The sequence below is a fragment of the Empidonax traillii genome, unplaced genomic scaffold, assembly GCF_003031625.1.
Source record: "Empidonax traillii isolate 1590-97213 ecotype Southwest subspecies unplaced genomic scaffold, ASM303162v1 scaffold86:size2944007, whole genome shotgun sequence".
Taxonomy (NCBI): Eukaryota; Metazoa; Chordata; class Aves; order Passeriformes; family Tyrannidae; genus Empidonax; species Empidonax traillii.
In genome coordinates this window covers 495,717-515,803 of record NW_020955279.1, presented here as the reverse complement: position 1 = coordinate 515,803, position 20,087 = coordinate 495,717, and positions in this window count along the sequence as shown.

Sequence of the window (20,087 nt, the reverse complement as noted above, 5' to 3'; positions counted from 1 at the left end):
ACACTAGAGCACATCTCCAAAAAGGATAATCCTAAACCTCTTCTGATACAGAGAGTGGGGAGTGTTTCAGTAATGAAGGATGCCCAGTGACATGCCCAGAGCAGGGAATCTGCTACACAGACACTGACAGGTCAATGTCAGTGGTAGCTCTGCAGTGTGCACATCTCCTAGACTTATATCAGAACAATTCTTTCCCAGAATCCTTTTGGATGTGAGTGAAAACCCTAATGAGGCTCTTAGAAGATGGACTCATCAACAGAAACTGTCATGACATGCCAGCTGTCATCCCTAAGATGCTCAACCTGTTCAAGATGGAAATCAGAGCTTCCACAGTAGCATTAGCTGTTCCAGATATTTACCCTTGGCTCTGAAGTTGGAATATTTTGACAGGGAGCATAAGAAGAAAGCACCCCAGTAACCAAACACAGGTGCTCAGGCAGGTCACCCTCACCTGATCCCCCCTCAATCTCAGACTCACCCAACACCTACACTAAAAGGCAGCTACTAAATGTTTCTATGTGTTTTACACAAAAAGAATTCAAACAGATGAGTTTTTTGAAATGCTGAAGGTTCTCACAAGTGCCAGCATCAGAAACAGGGTTTAACCAAGGCTCCCATGCTCCTTTCCTTTCCACACCTTTCTTGTGGACACACTTCTCTCTATATCCACAGAACACCAGAACTATCCCAACATGGGGCTTGTTTTTTTGACAGTTAACCACTCTCAGTGGGAAAAACATTGCTAAGGGAGGTTTAAAAGTTATTTTTTCAGTCACATTGCAGGGCATTGGGAAGAGAATTTAATTGCTGTTCTCCTGGCCTCTTGTAGTCACTGGCTGTTCCCCAATTTCAGTGACTGAGAGTTAAGCCTCATCTCCTGATTCCCAGCCCGGTGCCCTACTCCAGTTAACACTCTGCTTGGAAAGGTTTAGAGAAGAACTTCTGTCAGTTTGGATCAAAGTTCCCAGGCAAAACTGTTCGTGAGAAGTAGCAGTGGAATATTCCCCCTCACACACACACGATTGTTTTTAAATCTGAGTCTCCTTCATAACATCCTGTAATATCAAATGTGAAAGTCCTGTGTTGAAAAATGTGAAAGACAGGAGTGACTGAAGTCTTGCACAACACTGCACTGCAGAGAAATAAATTTAAACCCCTTCCTTAGTGCTGACAGTATCTGCTGAGAGCCAGAAGCACCACTACACACCCAAACACGTGCAGAACCAGAGGCAAAGCATTTCCACGCTGCTTTGGGTCTCAGATGCCAACTGGGGATTGTATCACTGGAAGGATCCAGGGAAGGGCCCACAAAAGCAGCCATGTGAAGGGAATGGGCACTGCATCCCCAAAACCTTCACTCCTTCTGGTTAACACACTCTTGTCTAAATTCCAGGCCAAAACCAGCCCAGGGTGTCATCTGCATTCCTGAATTACTAAGGCTTGTTTTCAAATGCATCATAAGAGGGCCAAATACCCCCTCAGTGCAACTCAGTGCTTTAAACTGAGCTCAGTGAATTTGCACCAATCTATATTATCTGAGCATCTGTCCCACTGAATCCAGATTTCTTTACTCAGTTTTCCTGCTTTCAACTCTAATCTGCCTCTCTCTAAAAGCCCATCTTATACAGCCAATATTAACTAGATCAAATCAGCTTAATTAGCTGGGTAATGTTAATTCAAGTTCATGCAGCCTGCTCTGTTTAAAGTGGGTACAATATTTTACAGCATCTGAAAAATGGCTCAGCTTCACGAACTGAGGGGAGAAAAATTCTTTGAAAAGAACCGAGGGACAACTCTTGAATCCAGATTGCAGCTTTACCCAAAGAACATCTGCACACAAATCCTCCTCCAAGGCAAGTGCTGCACGACAAGCAATTCACCAACAAAAGAATTCCAGCAGTATTTGAACTCCTCTCCTGGCTGCTGCAGGGGGAATGTGTGTTCCCTGCACACCAGAGAGCTCAGAGCCCCCCCAGTTGTGTTTGGCTGGGCGAGCACTGAACCTGTGGCTGTGCCTGTTCTCTGCAGTCCATACTGTCCCTTGTTTGGGTCTCTGTCTCTGCCTGCCACCCCTGCTGCCTTGCTGGGACACACAAATGCCATTCCTGTGTGTGGGGAAGGCTGGATATGCTTGGAAGCACAGCACACCTTCAGGTTCATTTGCTGAAACACGTTAATGGCTTTTTTTCAGACATTTGATATACACATTTTACTGAGGATGGTTAAAACTAACACCCATATTTAGACCACTTGTGTCTTTTCTAATTTGTTCACATTCATGTATTGTAACCCTATATATCATGTACAGCGTTTAATGCCACATTTTGAATTGCAGGAAGCAAATCAGCCTCAGCTCTGTTTTTCATGGTTCAGACATGTCTGAAATATAATGAGAGCAGGGATTTGTCTGCCCTGATTTAATTACTACAATCCAGATAACTCTGTCAATCAATTTTTCTCCTTGTGACTCCTGGCAGGGTGAAAAATGCCTTCATTATGAGGACTGATCATTAGTGGATGTGAAGTTGAGAAGATGATGAAGATGAGTTGTCGGCTCTGGCAGAGAATTGACCCATCAGTGTCATTAAGTGAACTCCGGCAAGCCCAGCAATTCCCAGGGGGCAAATCATTGGATTCCTCCGGAGCAAAGGTCTGTGTCTGTCTACACCAAAGCACTTTGAAAAGTACACACATGCAGTTTGCAGCAATCTGATGGATAACTAAACAATTACCCAGGCAATAACTGATTCGTCCTTCCCTTTCCAGAACAGAAACAACTTTCAAGGTACCATATTTTAGGTTGCGTTTTATGTGACAGTTTAAATAACACTCAGTTACATCCATTGCCCTTTCAACTCCACGTAACCAAAGTTCAGATGCCTCAGAGAGGCATCAACCTCCCAAAGCCCAAATGCTCTTTATTTCCAACATAAATTGCAAATCTAAGTCCTTTTCCTTGTAAGTATTGAAGGACAAGACTGAGTCACTCCAAGCATATATGAGGGTGGGGTTTTTAATCACTGTTGTTCATCCAGCAGTCAAGACACAAACTAGAAACACCTCGCTGTACAACAGCCTGAGTTACAAGCAATTCTGTGACAAACGAGCATTATGTGTTCACTGTTTTTTTCTAAATTATGCTTTAATTGCAAATGGTAATTTCATATAATTGACTAATTAATCATTAGAAAAATAAAAATAAGATAGATGCAACAATTACAATGACAAAGATTTGCTACCAGAGCCACTCACAGGGAGAAAATTCTGCTGGAATCGAGGACGCACTCAAGAGACCTACAGACAACTTTGGTGACCAAACCAAGAGCCAGGGTGGGTGTGAAGGTTACATTTAGAATAAGAGGTGAAACACAACCCCAGGGGATCCAGGGCTGCCTGAGGGGTGCAGACCCCCTGGATTTTAGTCCAGCCCCTTCAGCTGCAGCTTTGAGACCGAGAGTTGGGCAGTTCAGTCATCAGAGCAGCTCCCCTGGCTGTGTCACACACACTGAGCCCCTCCACAGCAGCATCCTCTGATCCTGAGAGTTACCCCAACCAAACACCCCTGGACTGCATTTCCTCTGGAGGACTGCAAACATTAACTGAGTTGATTTGATTGCAAGGACTTGGATTTCTAGCACAGGCCCCCAACTCTGGGTTGAAGGGAACCTAAACATAGAAGTGTGCAAGTAGGGCAAGGTGAAACATGGAAGCAACCTTTGGGTACAGAAGGGAACAGAGTTTTGTGCATTCTTGTTATTGAAGTTGTTGAATTGGGTCTTGAAACTGAGCAAGAAGAGAAGGTGTTACTTTGATGGGGAGGGTGCTGGCTGAGCTAATTGATTCAGCAGTGAGGCTGGAGCAGCTTTTTAGTGCTGTGAGTCAGAAGAGCTCAGCATTAACTCCACTAAATAGTTGGAACTTTTCCTCCAGCTTACAAAATCTCTCAAGCATTTTTCCATCTCGGTGTCTCGGGTGTGCTCAGGCAGCGAGGAGGCTCTCGGGCACTGCTGGGACACCGACAGCGCTCCAGTCATGGTTCTTTCCCAGCCCCTCTGAGAGCAGCCTGGGTGCCCTCCAGCACTGGCTGCTGGACGGGCACTGTGCAGGAGACACTCTCCTGTCACTGCAGCCATGGAGCCTGTCCTGGGACTCACACCACATCCCCCAGGAGTGCTGGCCATTCTAACTATCAACAGTGTTTGCTGCAATAACCGTGAGGGAGCCCAGGCAGGCACCCAGGGCCTGGCTATCAAAACCCAAGGGAAGAAACAAGTGCTTTCCCAAATGCTGTCAAATGCTGGACAAACAGGGCTCTGAGCTTTGCTGTGGCAAACACTTCCAACGGGGAATTCTCCTTCCCTCCTGACCACTCCTCCCATATAACAGGGCAGGGTGGAAAATTACTTTAAAAAGTCAAATTTTGTTTTTTCTTCCAGCCTCCCTTAAGTAATGCGGGTTCTTAACCCATTTTCTTCACACTTTCCAAAGCCAGTGACATTTTGGCTGAAGGTGGCATGAAAAGCTTGGGCCCAAAATATTTTTGTTTTTTCCCCAGAAAGCTAAAAAAGCATGGAAATGTTCCTTTCCTAAGTGAACCTGCTATTTGGCCTCATGACCTGTGTCACTTCCAGCTCTCCACTCTGCACCTTTTTCTGTACATCAAATATTAGGGAAAAATAATCTGACAGTGAAATCAAAAACAGTTGTTCAAAAGGAGCTGATCCTGAGACCTGAACATGGAGTTGTGACTCTTATGCCGCCAAATCCAGAGAGGGAAGGGGCCTCATGACTAAGGGCAGTATTTAGTACCAGCATCCCAAGGGATTTATGCAACACATAATTTGGGAGAATGCTGACAAAATCAGGAAAGGAGGTGGACAGTAACAACATGGCAGAGGTGTTATATTTTCCACATATATATATATGGAATATGTGAAAGAAAGAAAAACTGTCCAAATTTACCATTCCTTTGAGTCAGTCAAGACAGCAGGTGCCTTCCCAATGTCTGCCTGCTTAAATAGCTTGTATATCCAAATCAGTGGCTGCAATGTGAGATGGCAGAGCTGCTCCCTAAATCACTCCTGGACTGGGAAAATCAGAACCAAGAGGTTCTTAAAGCAAACCAGTAATCTTGAGTAATCATGAAAACTACATGTAATTGAATACATTTACATTAAACAAGTCAACCAAGACACAGCCACCACACCCAGAGCACGTGGTGGGCCTTCAGGAAGCTCTTGAGATGGAGGGTCAGATTGATCCATGGTGTCATTCCACCAACTTCAGTGGAGTTCCAGCGGTGATGAACGGCCCGTTCCCGAAGGCACAAAGCCAGTAAGTAGATCTGCAGTGGGATTCTGATAAATGCTGCCATCTGCAAAATGTTATATCCAATGCGGGGCAGAAACAGATGGAAAAGCTTTGCAATCCACAGTAACAACTTAAAACAAACACCCTTAAATGTGTCTGTTCCTTCAACAGGTACTGATGAACAGACAAAAGTAAATGAATGAAATGAGGGAGGCTTATAAATTCTTTTTGTTCTCAGTGAGCAAAGGAAAACCTCTTGAGCTCACATAAATGGTCCTCGTGTGGGCATCAAAAGCTTCTTTTTTCCAGGACAAAATGAGTATGTAAGTCCTAATGGCTCCTGCACACAAAAACCACATGTGTGCCCATTCTGTTCTGATGAGAACCCCCATTTCCCACCTGGTCATCTTCACCTCAGCTCCTCACCAAGACCCAACTCGTTGCAATCCTCTTTATTAGCAGCTGCAAAATATCCTTCCTGAGCCCCCCACCACTCAGAGATGGCTCAGGTTGCCCACTAAGCACTACAAAGCCTTTTTCTTTTTTTTTTCCATCAGGATGCCCTAAATATGTTGCTTCTATAAACCAGGTGTCCAGATTTTGACACTAGAGCTTCTACTGATCACTGCAGATGCTTCTAAACATGGGAAATGGAATAAGATACAACAGGTTCTTGGAACAAGAGTAGGGAGGAAACACACTGAGAAGTGAGAAGTGGTTCTGCCTTTGTCCCTTCTGTCAAATACTAAGGGAAGAGGCTTCAAGCCCAGGAGAGCAAGCAAGCAACAATCCCACTGGCCCTGGTTTCCAAAACAAACTTTGGGTTTGGTTGCCCTTCATTATAAGACACCACTCTGCCTGTAAAGTCAGGATGGTTCTGTTTAGGAGCTGCACGTCTCAGAAGGCAAAAGGAATGGCTCCAGTCACAATGCTGAAAGGATTGACTTGGAAAATTGCAGATTGAATGGGGAGAATTACTTTGGCTAGACACACATGTCATTAGGAATTATTGGCATGGGGGTTCTGACAGCACTGGATGCCTGAATGAGAGAATTTCAAGCTTAGAGGAGACAGATTTAAAAGGCTTTAAGATAGACTAAATAGGCTGCAGATTGCTTTATCTGGCAAATCAGTGTGCCATGGAAACATGCAACACACTAAACATATGTAACCAAAGCTAATTTTATGGAGACGTTTAGGAAGGTAGTTTGGACATGCCTTCAAAGAGGGGAACTGAGCTGAAGAACAGATGTGGTTTTTACCTAGCAAATTTGATCCCCAGGATTCAGCAGATAATGAACTGATGGCTGCCATTTGAGTCAGCAAGTCTTAAACTCTCCCAAAAGAAAATAGGATGTTTTTCTCCTCAGCCCCTTCCAGCAGCTTTCCCCCTGTGCCATTTGCACAAAGAGATCTCAGGGACAAACCTTCATCCAGTGTCAAACTGGGGTCTCTCCAGAGCACTGATCTGTGCTGGCTCCCGGACTTCTGGAACAACCTTGAGGCTTTTGTTATTACAGCTGTACTTTGTGGCTGTCTCTGTGCTGTTGTTGTGCAGGCAGGGCAGTGGGACAACACAGAGAAACTGGAGTGTAATGGAACTGCACTGAGATAATCTGGGATAATTCCAAATTCTGACCCAGAGGCATCCAGACTGACCCCTGAGTCAAAGGACTGACACCTCAGAAGCAGGAGAGAAAGCAGTGGCAGCCTCAGTGAGTCTCTCTAGAGGATTACACTTACATGTTCTTTCCTCATGATCAGTGACTTCTTCTCTGTTAATTCTGGCAAAAATAGGAGCAACTTCACAGAAACCAATGGCAACAGCTGCAGTTACATGGAGTGTGAGTCCAAGAGGCCAGGACAGAGAAGCAAAAAGAGGTGTGAGAGCAAAGGACAACCAGCAGGTTTGGGTAAGGAGCATTCTTGGAAGCTTCTTTAGTTTCACTACAGATTCACATCCCAACAAGTCCCTTGATGCAGAACATCAGATTCTCCTTTTGATGGTAAATGGCACCAATAACAGGCTGCAACTTTTTAAGCCCTCTGAACACCTCCTCCTAAAATACTCAGAGATATCCTCATTGTTGTTTCCTGCTTTCCTCCCCGACATCTAACAAACATCTCCATCTCTCTGTCGTTCCCTGCAAGGCTAAACTTTTGCTATACTGTCCCTCATCAGAGATACTCCTTAATGCCAGCAAGACTGATGGGAAAAACTGTCCTCTTGCAGGAAACTAACTGGGCCAAAATTTGCTTTCTATTACACCACCACCATTACTCAACCTTTTCCATTCTGAAACTGTTCCCTTCGTCCTGGCATTTAATACGCTCCTTCCTTTCAAAAACCGTCGGTGGAAGGTGAGAATGGCCCCTTGGACACGTGTTGGTGAAAGCCCACGGCAGCCAAGCATCTGCTGAGGCTGAGCACTGTTGTGTATCTGCAATGCAAATGCAGAATAACACATTTATTCTGCTGTAACTAAAAAACGGAAGCTGGTTCTGCAGATTCCTCCCACTCCTCCTGGTGCTTGTTTCCATCCAGAACGTTTTTTCCAGTAAGCACCTGCCTGACTCCTATTTAATACATCCACAGCTGCAGTTTCCATAGCTGCCTTTCGACAGCACAGCCCAAAATGAATCATTCTCTCTGTGAGGAAATTTCACCAAAATGCTGCTTCTTTCTCAGCTCTTCCTTAATCATCTCTGGATTCCCATTATTTCTAGAAGGCATATCATTGAATTCCCATCAGAAGATCACCCGTTCCTCTCACACCACCCACTCAGAGCCCACTGGACTGCCACAGCACTAAGTTGCCTGGTCCTGTTTTTAACAGTCAGGCTCTCAGAACCCTCCATATTGCCATGTTTCATCAGCCACCCCACAGTTCTGCTCAAGTCCCTTCACGGATGAAACGCATTCTGTCAAAAAATGCTTTGGGTGATGCCGTGGTTTAACCCCAGCCAGCAAAAGCACCACTCAGACACTCACACAAGCACGAGCTGGGTTTTGTCAAGTCCCAGCTGACTGGAAGTGGTCAAGTGTCCATCCCTGGAGGTGTTCAAAAGATGTGGCACATAGAAAATTGGTGTAGTGGTGAAACTTGGCAGCATCAGGTTTATGGTTGGGGTCAATTATATTAAAGGTCTTTTCCAATCCAAACAATTCCATTCTACTCTATAAAAAACCAACACAACTCTCTGGTGGAAGCAGAACTCCCAGGACGTGGTTTCCCATCAGTGAACAGTCTGTGTTCACTGTGCAAGGGGCTGTGCAGGAGCCCAGAGGGAGAGACCTGGAGCAGAAACTGGGCAAAAAGGAAGCAGCCCCAAAGGAAGTGTTTAGAATGGGGGTTTCCCCCAATGAGCTGCACCCATTTCTCACACGTGCCACACATTTCCTTAGGAATGTCTGAAATTCCAGTGCCATGAAGTGCTCACCAAGAAACATGTTTGCTCAGGACTGCAATCAGTGCCATGTTAATGGCAACATCCTCTGATTTATCTCAGTGACCAGCCCTGGAAGTTGGGGAAGGGAGGAGTTTGTACAGGCAAAGAATTTGTCCAGTGATTAAAAACCCAGCCAGTAACTCCAGCAAACATCCCCAGTGACCTGCACGCCAAAGATTTCATCTCTGTCTACAGCAAAGAACAAGACGGGGATAAATTTTGCTGCATCTACCAGATGTTTTATCATTCATAGGAAGATGTATAGAGGGAACAGAAATTAATTTTGGCAAGAGTGTAACTAATTAAACAGAAAGCATTTTCTGTGTACTGCAGATTAAGTTGATGGGAAGCATTCACACAATAAACTGAGGGGAAACTCTGTATGCAGACCTTAAATTTCTCTGCTCTTTATGCAAGCACTGCTTTTATAAAGACAATGACAGTTTACCCTCAAGGTTAAAATATTGAATCTGATTTTAACAGCAATAAATCGTTCCTATGGATTTGTATCCAGGTATCAATGTGGGATATTTGAGAAGAGTTTGCTCCTGGTTTCCCTTCGGGAAGGCCTGATGCCAATGGCAGTGAGTGAAAGGTCCTGGCTCCTCACAGAACTTCCAGTTACACAGTTCTTCGGATGCAAAAAAAAAGGCCTTTTGAACCACATAATACCCTCTTTTAAAAAAAATCTTATTTTCCCCCAAAACAATAAGACCTCATTAAAAGCCTTATGGCAGAAAAATCACAAGTGCTTCAGTTTCAGGGCTGAAAAATATCAATATAGGCTACAGGAAAAAGTGTTACAGTATTAATCTGAGCTTCTAAGTGCTATGTAAGTACAAATAAAGATGAAATACATCCAGCTACAGCAGGTTTGATCCTTAAACCTGGAAGTGAAAGGTCCTCAGTCAGGGCATTAGCTATTTTTTAAAAACATTAAATCACAATTAAAAAATCAGAGGTCCTGATACAACCACCTGGAACTGCAATCACATAAAAGCAAAAAAGGTGGGCCAGTAGCAGGAAATCAGGAAGGGGATACTTGAAATGCCAGTCACAACTGATGTAGGTTCAACAGTGCTCTTCCATATCAACCAGCTGAAGCAGGGACTACAAACAAAACCACGCTAGTAAAAATATTTCACATCCTTAAAAGGATTACCATGTGAATTTACAGAACTTTTCTTTCCAAGTCATTTTCTGAGGCATTTTCTTGCCCAGCTGAAATAACAGCCATGAGCTATTCTCACTGCTCCTTTGCTGTGGCCTTCCCATAACCAAAGCAAAGCAGCAGAAGGAACACTATGGGAAGAGCAAGGCCACGGTCACGGGGATACTTTGAGTTTTCCTCTTGCTGAGATGAACAGAGCTCGACTTGTGGAGAGGAGCCCTGGCCTGGCTGTGCTCTGTCTCTACTTTCTGCCACAGGAACAGCAAACATGAGAGGGGAGAGGTGTGGAAGTGGAGCCCAACGTTGGGAGCTCTGTGCCATCGCACAGCCTGTTCCCCTGCACGTGGATCCTGCTCCCAACCTCCCTTCCTGCAGGCCTGGAGCACAGCACAGTCCCAGGACAGGCTGCCCCCACGGTGCTCTGCCTTGTGAAAGCAAACACTGTGAGAACATGCATGTTTTACAAAGGGTGTGCTCCCTTCAGGGAAATGTTTTGGCACGTGGATTTGGGCCAGCAGCAACAGAGCTGATTCTCCTGAGGCTCCTGCCTTGGGAACTGTCCTACACACGGCAAGAACTCCATCAACCTGCTCTTGTGAAGAGCCCTCCCTGCACTGCCCTGGAACCAGGGGCTCCTGTTCAGTGCCATGGCTATACCAGCCCAGAAATGCAGCAGCTCAAGTTGGAAGGGCCCCCCAAAGATCATCGTGTCCAACTCCCCGCTCCTCACGGAACCACCTGCAACTGAACCACAGACCAAGGGAGGCAACCAGACTGTTCCATGAGCTCTGGCAGGGCTGGGGCTGTGACCACTTCCCTCAGGAGTCTGTTCCAGTGAAAACCACGTGCTCAGTGAAGAACCTTCTCCTAATGTCCAATCTGAACTTCCCCTGAGGCCGCTTCAATCCGTTTCCGTGTGCCCATGGATGACTTCAGCATCAAGCCCTGCCCTGGATTTGCCCAAAGTCTGAGGGAAAGGGTTGTGTTCCGTGACTGAATAGTGCGTGATCAACATGCAAGAGCAGGCAGAAGATGAGAGTCCACTGGAAACACACTGGAGCTACAGGAAGCTTGTTGGAAAACAGCATTTTGCCCTTTGGTTTCTTTGGGTCTGGTATAAGATTTGCACTCCCAGAACAGCAGCGACTCAAAGAACCCCACACCTGCACTGTGAAAATGAACTTGGCTTGCCATCAGCTTCTGTGGGCTTGTGGATTTTCATCCCCATTTTTCTTGGGACCCACTGGTGAACATTAGGTACAGTGGAGGGCAGAAAGAAAAGCAAACACAAATAAAGGAAGAGCTTTGTATACATCCCCAAAAGAGCAGGCAGGAAAGGTCAGATAACACATATTACAAACAAATAGCTGGAAAAATAAACAGGATGCCTTGAAAATGAACCAGATGAGTCAAAAGGGACAGGAGGAATCTAAAAAGAAAAGAAAAAAAAAGGGAATGTAGGATAACATGGCTAAAGCAAGACTGTTCATCCAGAAAACTCAGCTCCAGCAGAAAGCAGTGACGCCTCTACAGAGGAAAAAATACTTGCCCAGAAATAAGAGAGGGAAAACAAACATGGCCATAAATTCACTCAGAGGTCCAAGGTCCCTTCGGAGGAGAGGTGGCAAAACATTCTAAAAACCAAAGATGCTGTGGAGTGTTCACAAATCCCAATCCAGCACTGGGGAATTTCTGTTTCTCACCGTTTCTGTTTGTCTCCTACATGTCCCAAGCCATCTGCATTGCCATATTTGTTTGACAAGGTGTGTATCTACAGCAACTTCTCTGGGTCACTGAATGCAAGGCAGAGCTGGTTTCCCATGAAACCTTTTACAGAAAGCAGATTTTGAAGAAATATGTCAGTTTGAACAAAAAAATATTACTTTGTGTACAATATGGAGATAACTGGAGAAGCTGCAATTCCAAAGCTGAAATAACACTACATGGGACTAAACCTCCCATCCTTGATAAAATACACAGCTCTGGGCTCTGTATCTACCGACCTGGCTCAGGGAATTTTAAAAGGCCTCGCTGTCATTTCCTATCAGAAAATAAATACACTTCAAACCCTCAGAACCTTTTGCTAAACAGAAGGGTTGTTTTCCCAGTCCAAGAGCAATACTCTCCTCTCTGGTAGGTTCTGTCCTGCACTGGAACCCCACAGCTTGTTCTCTGGATGTTGATTTTAAACCAGCTTTCCTGGGCAGCTGTGGTAAATAAACCCCTGTGCTGGTTTTCCATCCCACGGGGGGTGGGGGGGCCGGCTCAGATCCCACACTGCTCCTGCTCCAGCAGGGAGGGACAGGAGAGCTGCATGGGAACTTCTCAGATCTCAGTTAACACACAGGGCCTGAAAACTTCCATCTGCCTGCAGGGGATTCTTTCCCCAAATTCCCGACGCTCATCGAGCAGGGCAGCTGATGGGACAGGAGCAGGACACCCCCAGCCCTTGAATGAGCTGAGGCATCATTTATAAAGTTCTGCTCTCGTGCTGTACAAACATCACCATCCCAAAACTCTGAGGAGAACTGGAGATGTGAGCTCTGCAACTTCCTTTCCAGTCTGCTTTGCTTGTGGTCTTGGGGACTAACCCACATAAACATGAATATAATTCGATATTTAGGAATAGCAAAGAGAGTTCATTTGTTACAGAAATCTACAAAGAACACGAAGGGTTTTTATAATCCACTTTTGGATTTTAAATTGGGTTCTTCATTGTCTGAAGTCTGTTAGTCATTATTCCCTGGGTGCAGGGCTTGGGCTGACGTCTGCGAGGGTCTGTGGATGTAGATGCCTCTAAGAAAACATTCTGAAGACTGAGATTCCCCAGGGAGCGCTGACACAAATAAAGGACACAACATATTTTATCTATTAAAAACACTTCAGGCTTTCAAGTGATGCCAAAACCCACAATTAAATCAATATTAGACCCATAGGAAGAGATGCCTCAGAAAAAAAAAAAAAAAAAAAGATCTTCCCAGTAATGCACAGGTGGGTATTTGCATTGTGGGAACAAGCCAAGCTGAAATGATTTTAACTCTGCACATGCAGAATGTTTCCAGGGAGTGCCAATGATCCAGAGCTACCTTGTTCCAGAATTAGGAGCCCAGTTTCAGGAACTCTCAGGTGAAAGGAGCTCTTTTCCCAAATTACAGTGTTTATAATAGAGCCACCAGTGGTGAAATCATGTTCCAATCATGCCTGTTCTTGGTGTTATTCAGAAGAAGTTACACAAGCAGCTCCTGAGAAATCAGGAATGTAGCAACAGTTCCTTGAAAAATCCTCATTTTTTTCTTCCCCAGAAATGGTTCTTTCCTGATCACTTTACCCCCCTTTTTTTCTAATCTCCACATTTCACCTTTCAGCTTTCCACTTCAACTTGAGTTTTAATCAATGTTGAAAAATGTTCTTCATTCTGGCCATAAAGGTGCCATAAGACATACTGGTCACCTCTAAAGCATTGCCACCTTCCTAACCTGTCATCTTAGTCTCTGTTCCACATTTCCTAACTTTTATTTAATAAGAAGTATTTATAATAGAAATGGAGCTTCACAAGAAACAGCCTCTGGAAACAGTTATTTATACAAATTAATGATCCTCTTCTGCTCCCGGAATTTTCATCCTCCACTTGCACTATTTTCTTTCTTTTTTTTTTTTTTTACTCTTTTGGGAGCCTGGACAAATGTGCCCAAAAACTATGTTGAGATATGCCATGACTGAAACTTGTCTCATTGTTCCATGTGCTTCTTCACTCTCGGTTTGGAGGTTTCCCTGCAGGTTACTCATTTGTCCTGGGGTTGTTTTTGCTGATCCCAATGGAGCGGATTGTCCCGAGTGCCATCCCATGGCACGTTCAGGACAACCAGGGATCACGCCCAGCCTGCTGAACAAATTCCAGTCTTTAAGCAGGACAAGGCCTAGATCAGGATTGGCTTTGTTCTAGGAACAATCTGCATCATTACTACTGTGTGTCCCTTACCTGCAACTTTTTTTCCCATCTGACAGAGAAAATCCCAATATGCTGAAAGACTTCTGCAGTGCCAACAAGCCACTCTGGGATCCACATCCTCCCACCTGCCCAGCTACATTTTTGGCTTATCCATTTACTCCCACTCATGGTAAAAAACCACCCAGTTGTTTTTTTGTCTTGCTGTGGAAGGGAAAAGAGCCCCATAAAGCCCATAAAGGCAGAGCCAGCAGAGCCCACACATGAATACAAGTGTCACTACGGACCTTGATCCTTCCCCTTCCATGGAACAGAAAAAACATACAGAAATCAAACCAGTCTCGTTTTGACCTCCACAATGGTATTTAATGTTTGTGTTTGTTCCTTAAACTGTTTTTAATCAGTATTTAGTTTGGAAATGTTTGCACAGGAGACATCTGGAAGAGCGGGAAGGCCCAGTCCAGGGGCCTGCAAATGTCACGGCAGTTGTCTATGGGTTGGTCTGTCCTATAAAGTTGTGAAATGGTAGTTTATGTTCCATTAAAAAGAGGTGGGGATAATTAAAAGCAAAGCAACAGAAGAACAAACAGTGGAGACAGCTGTTTTCCAGATTTCCTTGGTGAATTAATGAAATATTTAAAGCCCTATAGTCTCCTTCACATCACTGGATATTTGCAAGCATTTCACAAAGGCCAAGTTTCCCGGCATGTCGGGAAAACCAGGGGCTGTAAATATGAAAGTGCTGTGGGAGAAGGTGAACTATCAAAAGCCAACTCATGGGCAGCCCCAAGGAGACTTGGAGAAGGCAAGACACCAGCCAGATGCAAACAAACAAATAATACAAAAAATAAAGAAAAAAAAAAGAAACCCCATCTTTAACTGCATTTACTTTTCATCTTGTCCCAACATGCCTTATGGACCAAACTCCAAAATTAAATGGATATTATGGGTGCACAAATATTTCACCAACTTAAAAATAAATTTGAAAGCAAACCTTTCATTTCTATATCCTTCAGGTGTAAAACAGTTTCTTGTTTCTGTGCATCTGATTAGGGGTTTGACTCCAAGGGTTTCATTAATTAAATCAACTTTAAATATACATATACAAAAAATAAGGTTCTTGTCATCGGTTTGGCATCCTCAGAGGGGAGACAAACAAGATTGCCCTGGAAAATTTACCTTCTCCCTTGCTTTAATTTAAAGCATTCCTTTGTATGGCAAATGGAGATTACAGTGGAAGAGATGTTTAGGGACTGCAGGTAAAAGTCCAAATTGCCAGATTTAGCTGAATGAGTTTATTTTAACATTCCTGCCCCTGGTCTGTATTTTCAGCTGGGTACACTGGAAAACCTGGTGTTCAAATTCCACTGACATCCAGATCTCGTTTCGACTCATATAATTCCCTCCTGTCTGTCCTGCAAACATTTCTGAATTGTAATAAAAATACTAGACAGATTAAAGGACTGAAGAACTGCAAAGGATTTATGCACAGAGGAGAGAAAAGTTCAGAGTGAAAGAGATGTCACTGTATTCTAAAATAGCTCAGAAAAAAAATCCTATTAAAAGCAATTTAGCTCCCTGTCTCTCTAGCACCTTCCCATTGATTCATGGAGAAGCCAAGTGTGCCCTGAAAGCTTTGGGAATCACCGCCAGCCTCGGAACACAACACACAGCACAAAGCACCACAGCTGGAAATTAAGGCGCCAAATCAGGAAAATGCTCTTAACTAGAAAAGAGAGAGAGGGCAGCAAAATTCCCCAAGGACAAAGGCACCACCACTGCAGCAACCAGAGATGGGACAATAACAGAAATGATGTCAATAATCCACAGGTACAGGGCTCCACTCCAACCTCCCACAGTGCTCCAGATCCACGGCTGCCTTTCACTCTTGGATCTCAAATTCCAATATACAGGCACATCCACGTCCCACAGCAAACCACCCATCCCAAAAAGTCCTGGGGTGGTTGTGTTAAAATGACAGAGATCTTTGGAAGCCAAATGGAATCCCATGGATGAGTATGGATAAGTAGCAGCAAAGGCCAGCTGGTGCCTCCAAGGGATGCCAGTGAAGGTGGTGTGGGACAGACGAGGAGCAGTGCAGGAAAACCCACGGAGCACATGGAGCCCACGGAGCCTGCTCTGTGTGGGGATGAGGACTCGCTGTTCCAAAGGCAGGGAAATAGGAAACAGGATGCAGAGATGAGAGATGCAGTTGGGTTTCGTCGGGGGGGTTCTTGTTTATTTGTCTATTTGTTTTGCATTTGAGAACAAATTGGGTGGCAAAAAGAGATTATGTGACTGTGGTTTGGACCTCAGTCCCAATACAAATCAGCCCCTAAATGGCTGTAAACAAAACCTGCACGTTCCCAAAACAGATTCTCCAACGTTTCTTTGCCAACAGCAGGAGGAGATTTCTGTAACTGAACTTCTCTTTCTCTTCCTTAACATCTTGGAGCACCTTTCCCATCCCACACTGCCAGGAAACAGGGAACCCTGTATCAGAAGGGAATCCCAGAACCACTCTAGGGAACCTTGCAGTGGGTGTTTGCCATTTGACATTCACAGGGATTGCTACCAAACAGTCCTGCAAGATTTGCCGGGTCAAGTTCACTCACCATTCTGCCACATGAAACTCCAGCTATTTTTCCTGCCTGGAAGTGCCAGCAATGTCCCTGGAAATTCCCGACAAAGCCCAGACTCTGGTCTACCGTTTAGAGGCACTAGAACAGAAGAATGAATCCTCTGATTGTGAGTGGCAGATAAATGTTGCCTCATTCATTGTTAGATTTCTCTTCCACTTGGAAGTGATCTGGCAAAGTGCAGTGGATAGAGCCAAGGGAGTGCCTGTGTTTACATTTGTAGCTGTTCTTGGGCACACACAGCAATAAATTACTCTAATTTAAAGAGCGGCCTTGTGACAGCTTTAAAATTTCTGATTTAGCTGCACAAAGGAAACACAGGAACATGATGCTTCCCATGGTAAACCAGCCAAAACTCCATCTCTTTTTGCAGGAAGATCCTGCCTTACACAGCTATGCACAGACCCTTATATGGCTTGAGAATGAGGAGGAATTTCAGGCTCTATTTTTAGCTGTGCCATAGTTATAACTCTTTCCCTTCCCCCCCCCCTTTAAATTTTGCAGTCGTGTCACCAGAGCTCAGCTCCTTGCAGTGATGACCTCTCCTCAAGGATCTCAAACATTACCTGACTGAACCTTCCAAGTATTGCTCTGAAGAGAAGAGAAATATCAGACAAGGTCTAGGGAAGAGTGCAGGAAGGGCATGGAGATTTTAGGGAAGGAAAGGAAGGTCATGGAGAGTCAGTGCTCGTGGACACAGCCAGGCCTTGGGTTTGTTTGGAGCCAGGTTGTGTTTGTTTTAAACCCTGCATTAGTACAGACTGAGAGCCAGGATTTTTATGTCCCCAAAGGACAGGCAGTTCATTTGCTAATGCAAATAATTTTATAACTCTTCCTCATAATATTGTGAATTTACACTAAATACACAGATGCAGATAAAGTCACCCAAGGAAAGGGGAAGAAACAGCAGAATATGCAGAGAAAAGAGTTTTTTTTCCTTACTGCCTTGTTGTCTTCTTTCAACTCTCTTCAGTAGTTTTAAAAATAGCCCCAAACAGGCCACAAGCTACTGCAGCACCTTATTATGCCACCTTAGAAACCAACCTTAGAAACAGATTTCCAGAACAAAATCTACCTTGCAAGTAATTTTGTGTTTTGGCATTAGAAGGAAAAGCTCTGCTAGATATTAAACATCCAGGCATGGAGTCATTCAAGAGGAACCACTGAGAGAACCCTGGATCCCACCTCACCCCAGACGCTCAGCTCTTACTGGGGAATCAGCTCACTTGGATCCTTTCTCACCACAATGAAAACCAGACCCTCCTGGATTCACTGTGACACCCAAGATGGCTCCACACTCATCAGTGAGAAATGCTTCCAAATACACATTTGGGATAAATTTAATAATATCAGTATTGTTAGATTTAAACAAACAAACAAAAACCCAACCACAAAAACAACAACACCCTCCTATAAAGATATTGAATTAAATTTTTAAGTGCCTCACAGTTTATTTCTGAGTATACAGTCTGGGGGTGACTTGAGGGTCCTTTCTTTTCACAAAAGCTCAGTTTCTGTTTTCTGAAAATCAGGTTGTGGGAAAATGAGCATGAACAAAGGAAGCCTCCCAAAGCAATAGGAACTTCTGAACATCTTTGCAATAATGGGCCTGATCCCTGGAACACGGCGACCAAAAGTAGAGGGGAGCTCTAATGCTGCTCACAGGCTCTTCAGGCCAGGATCTTCTGACCCCTCTGCTGATGTTCTGCTCCATGAGTGCAGGTGTGTCTACATTTGATAGGTAAAGAAAGGATTAATGTCCTTTCCATCAGCACTGAGGGACAAACGTGACCCACTTCGAACTGGAATCTCCAGCTGTCCCTCATGAGAGGATGGGAACTCGACACCTTTTTAATGGGAGTTTCCTGCAGCTTTTAGAGCACATTCACCACTCCTTTCCTGAATTACAATACAGTGGAAATGATGGATACAGTCTCTGGAAATGATGGAGAATCCCATCTCACTCTGATATGAAGAGATCTCTGACAGAAGATGCTGTTCAGTCACTCTCTCACAGTCCTTCCTTGGATAACTTTGGGAATGTGTGGGCAGTCAGGATACAAAGAAGCCCCCATCAACACCTCCCAAACCAGTGGCACATTAGAGCAGAGTTCTACCAGGCCTGCCTGTAAATGTACAAAGACAGTCAGTCCTTGGATATTACCCAATCCTTGGAAACATCCACTGGCCTCCCTCCTTCAGCGTCTCAGGATGACTGGGCAGTCTGTGTCTTAGTAAGAAACCACTTCCAATTCTGAGCTCCATTCCCCAACCAAAACCTTTCTGTGTCCAGGTACTATCCTTGTTTTCTTCATTTCATGCCTGGGCCCAGTGTCACAGCCCACCAACAAAACACACCCATTATTTGAAGCCTGGTGTTCCATCAGACTGAGTGGAAGTTGTCCAGCAAATAGCAGCAGTCTCTGTCAACCACAGCACAAGTGTGGCTTTCTGCACTATTCCTCTTTATCCCTCTTCCTCCTAATGTGGGATTGGTGGCTTATGGCTTATTAAACCTTTTCTGTAATCCAACACTGAGTTTCTGTGGAGCCCTCAGTTCTGCCTGCCTGCAGCACAGCTCATGTTTCATCATTTCTCACTGGAGATTAGGATGCTGAAGAATACATGTCAATCAAATGACCTACTTTTTTTTTGAAAGAAAGCAACTCCTAAGGGTGAAGTGCAAAACTCCTGATTAATTAGCAGACTTGCACAGCTCTGTGATGAGGCTCCAAGGGGATGAGGGGAAAGGGAGCCCTTGTTTCTTGCCTCTGTCTAGACAGTGGCATTGAATCTTTTCCAACAGACTGATCCATAGCAGCCTCCTCACCGACGTTCAGTTGAATGAGCAGTTTGCCACGGCCCTGCCAGTGTTTCCCCTGAGATATAAGAACTATAAAAAAAGGTGTTTGTTCAACATGCTGCACGAGGCATATGGTTGAGATGCATTTAAACCTACAACAAACACAGAAAGTTGCTCCACAGATAAGAACTCCCTGTTTTACAGTTCTACCTGCACATTAACTCTTCCTAGACACACACACAGAGCCCCAAAACATGTCCTAAACCTTGACAGTAAACACCAGTCTGCTACTTCTGATGTTAACAATATGGTCTCCCAGCTTTGAATCTTCATAAGGCCATTGGGAAATGCCAAATTCTTTCATGTGCTTGTCTGAAAGGCTCAGCATCCACCAGTGCCTGTGTGTGAGGTGCAGACAGCGCTGTGACATCCCAGACTCACAGTCCCAGTGTGGAGCTAAGCTGAAGAATGCACTGCTGTTCTCTGCCTTAATTATCACAGTTGCAGTTCTTGTCACCCACACAGGTGTATTATCAGCTCATATGAAACTAAAAGAACCTCCCTGAATCAGAGGAGCAGCAGAGCACAGAAGACTCAAAGCTGTTCCTGCTGATAGCAGGGAGTCTAAAATCCCAGATTCAAACTCTTCCTGGGAGCTGGGCTTGGGGTCTGTCCCAGGCTTTAGTTGGTATAACACAATCTCTCTTTGATTTGGTATTTTCCTTATCTTTTAAAGTCTTCATTCATGTCACTCATTCAGGTCAAATA